The sequence below is a fragment of the Apodemus sylvaticus genome, chromosome 8 (genome assembly GCF_947179515.1).
Source record: "Apodemus sylvaticus chromosome 8, mApoSyl1.1, whole genome shotgun sequence".
In the NCBI taxonomy this organism is placed as follows: Eukaryota; Metazoa; Chordata; class Mammalia; order Rodentia; family Muridae; genus Apodemus; species Apodemus sylvaticus.
In genome coordinates this window covers 111,923,339-111,927,150 of record NC_067479.1, presented here as the reverse complement: position 1 = coordinate 111,927,150, position 3,812 = coordinate 111,923,339, and positions in this window count along the sequence as shown.

The following is a 3,812-nucleotide window of genomic DNA, read 5'->3' as shown; positions in this document are numbered from 1 at the left end:
TTATGGGACTGTGTAGATGGTCTGTCTGATCTTGATTTAACTTCCATATTTGGTATATGTCGAGAAAATTGTCCATTTCATTCAGATTTTCCAGTTGTGTTGAGTATAGATTTTGTAGTAGGATCTGATGATTTTTTAAAATTTCCTCAGTTTCTGTTATTATATCTCCCTTTTCATTTCTCATTTTGTTAATTTGGATAATGTCTCTGTGCCCTCAGGTTAGTCTTGCTAAGGGTTTATTTATCTTGTTGATTTTCTCAAAGAATAAGCTTCTGCTTTTGTTGACTCTTTGTATAATTCTTTTTGTTTCTACTTGGTTGATTTCACCCTTGAGTTTGATGATTTCCTGCTGTCTACTCCTTTTGGGTATATTAGCTTCTTTTTGTTCTAGAGCTTTCAGGTGTGCTGTTAAACTGCTAGTGTATGCTCTTTCCAATTTCTTTTTGGAGGTACTCAGAGCTATGAGTTTACCTCTTAGCACTGCTTTCATTGTGTCCCATAAATTTGGGTATGTTGTGAATTCATTTTCATTAAATTCTAAAAAGTCTTTGATTTCTTTCCTTATTTCTTCCTTGACCAAGGTATCATTGAGTAGAGCACTGTGCATGCTCTACACAGCTTCCATGTGTATGTGGGCTTTCTGTTGTTTTTGTTGCTATTGAAGACCAGCCTTAATCTGCAGTGATTTGATAGGAAGCATGGGATTATTTCAATCTTTTTGTATCTGTTGAGGTCTGTTTTATGACCAATTATATGGTCTGTTTTGGAGAAGGTACTATGAGATGCTGGGAAGAAGGCATATTCTTTTGATTTAGGAAGAAATGTCCTATAGATATCTGTTAAATTCATTTGGTCCATAACGTCTATTAGTTTCACTGTGTCTCCTTTTAGTTTGTGTTTCCTTGATCTGTCCATTGATGAGAGTGTTGTGCTGAAGTCCCCCACAATTATTGTGTTAGGTGCAATGTGTCCTTTGAGCTTTAGTAATGTTTCTTTTATGAATGAGGGTACCCTGCATTTGGAGCATAGATGTTCAGAATTGAGAGTTCTTCCTAGTGGATTTTTCCTTTGACCAGTAAAAAGTGTCCTTCCTTATCTTTTTTGATGATGAAAGTCGATTTTATTAGATATTAGAATGGCTACTCCAGCTTGTTTCCTGTGATCATTTGCTTGGAAAATTGTTTTCCAGCCTTTTACTCTGAGGTTGTGTTTGTCTTCAACACTGAGGTGCATTTCCTGTATGCATCAAAATGCTGGGCCTGTTTACATATCTAGTCTGTTAGTCTATGTCTTTATTGGAGAATTGAGTCCGTTGATGTTAAGAGATGTTAAGGATTAGTGATTGTTGCTTCCTGTTATTTTTGATGTTATTTTTATGTTTGTGTCGTTATCTTCTTTTTGGTTTGTTAAAAGATTACTTTCTTGCTTTTTCTAAGGTGTAGTTTCTGTCCTTGTGTTGGCATTTCCATCTATTATCCTTTGTAAGACTGGATTTGTGGAAAGATATTTCATAATTTTGTTTTTATCATGGAATATCTTGGCTTCTACATCTATGTTAATTGAGAATTTTGCTGGCTATAGTGGTCTGGGCTGGCATTTGTATTCTCTTAGGGTCTGTATGAGATTTGCACAGGATCTTCTAGCTTTCACCGTCTCTGGTGAGAAGTCTGGTGTTATTCTGATAGGTCTCCCTTTATATGTTCCTTGACCTTTTTCCCTTACTGCTTTCTTTGTTTAGTGCATTTAGTGTTTTGATTATTTTGTGACAGGAGGAATTTCTGATCTGATCCAGTCTATTTGGAGTTCTGTAGGCTTCTTGTATGTTCATGTACATTGATTTCTTTAGGTTAGGGAAATTTTCTTCTATAATTTTGATGAAGATATTCACTGGCCCTTTACATTGGAAATCTTCACTCTCTTCTATACCTATAATCCTTAGGTTTTGGTCTTCTCATTATATCCTGGATGTCCTGATAGTTTGGGTTACAATCTTTTTTCCATTTTGCATTTTCTTTGACTGTTGAGTCTATGTTTTCTATGGTATCTTCAGAACCTGAGATTCTCTCTTTTATCTCTACGATTCTGTTGGAGATGCTTGCATCCATGACTCCTGATTTCTTTCCTAGGTTTTCTATCTCCAGAGTTCTCTCCCTTTGTGATTTCTTAAGAATTTGAAGAGAAGTGGTGGTCTTACCTGTGCATGTAGGTGTGTAAGCACTCCTGGGAAACCAACTCTCTTGTGGCAGTATTTGTGTTTGTAGCTCTGTGGCCCAGGATCAATTCTGGGTGCAGATAGAAATTGCAAGACTCCTGTCCCAGGCTGCCCCTGGGTTCGTGTGTCCTCAAGGTTTTGGGTGGGTTCCTCTGAGCAGCAGAAGTGGTCCTACCTCAGCTCTCAGGCCTGTCTGCGCTCCTGGGAGCTTAGCTATCTCCCTGAGTCACATGGATATGGAGTTCCCATGTCTATCTGTTAAACCCCCAAGATATGAGGTCGGACCATGTCTAATCCACTGTGCCCTGGCAGACTAGACAAGCATTAAGAGATCTTCCTTTAGTTCACAAAGCTTCAGCTTAAGATTAAAAAAAAAAAAAAAAAAAGAATGTCACCCATCTGCTTTGAGCCATGGGTTTATTTGCCAGTTTATCTAGTATATCAAGGTAAGAGGCATCTTTGATGAAAATTATTCTTAACAATGTAAATTCTGTTTTAATCACATTTAAGGTATATGCCCAGTTCTTCATTTCTTCTTGACAAGTCTTTCTAAATATTTGTGTTGTTAGTCTACTGTTAGGCTTTGTCATTTATCAGCTTCCTATCTGAGTTTGGCTGAGCTGTGTGTGAATCATCAATGACTCTGCAGGTCACTATATCACAAGGTGATCTCTTTCTTCCAAGCCATCCCATCCCTGCTCGATGCTATTCTCCACAGAATTACATATTGCTTTAAGTCTTCTCAAAAATGGCAGGATCCTGACACATGACCTGACATTAAACATGGGGTTCATATTAAAAAGGCAACTCTGCTCTGTGCTTTGCAGGAAATCCCTAAATGTAGTCTCTTTAGTGCAAGCATATTTGATATACTTAAAATACAGTTTTTATGCTGTTATTGCATAACTACTTTTTTTTTTTTTTTTTTTTTTTGGTTTTTTGATACAGGGTTTCTCTGTGTATCCTGGAACTTACTCTGTAGACCAGGGTAGCCTCAAACTCAGAAATCTAACTGCCTCTGCCTCCCAAGTTCTGGGATTAATGGTGTGCGCCACTACTGCCTGGCTGCATAACTACTATTAACAGCAACTATTTATTGTCCATAACAGTGTGGGTTGTCTTATGATAACCCTTTGAGATATATTTGATTAGTTATCTTTATATCTCTCAGTGTTACAGGTTCTTACACTGAGTTTATAAACAAACAGACTGAGGACAAGAAACACTAAACTTTTCTTTCTCTTTTTTAATGAATTTTTAAAAAACTGTTTTATTTACATTCTGAAGGTTGCCCCCTTTCCCAGTCGCCCCTCCAAGAGTTCTTCATCCCCCTCCCCTTTGCCTCTGAAAGAGTGCTCCCCCACCCACCAAGCCCCCTCTCCCACCCACCCATCCCTACCTCACCCGCCTCCCACACACACACACACACACACACACACACACACACATCTACCTTCCCTGAGTAAGCAAACATCTACATGATGGTACATCCTCTCTCTCTGATGCCGGACAAGGCAGTCCTCTGCTACATATGTGCCAGGGACCATGGACTGGTCCACATATGCTCTTTAGTTGTTAGCTTAGTGTGATGGTATGTATA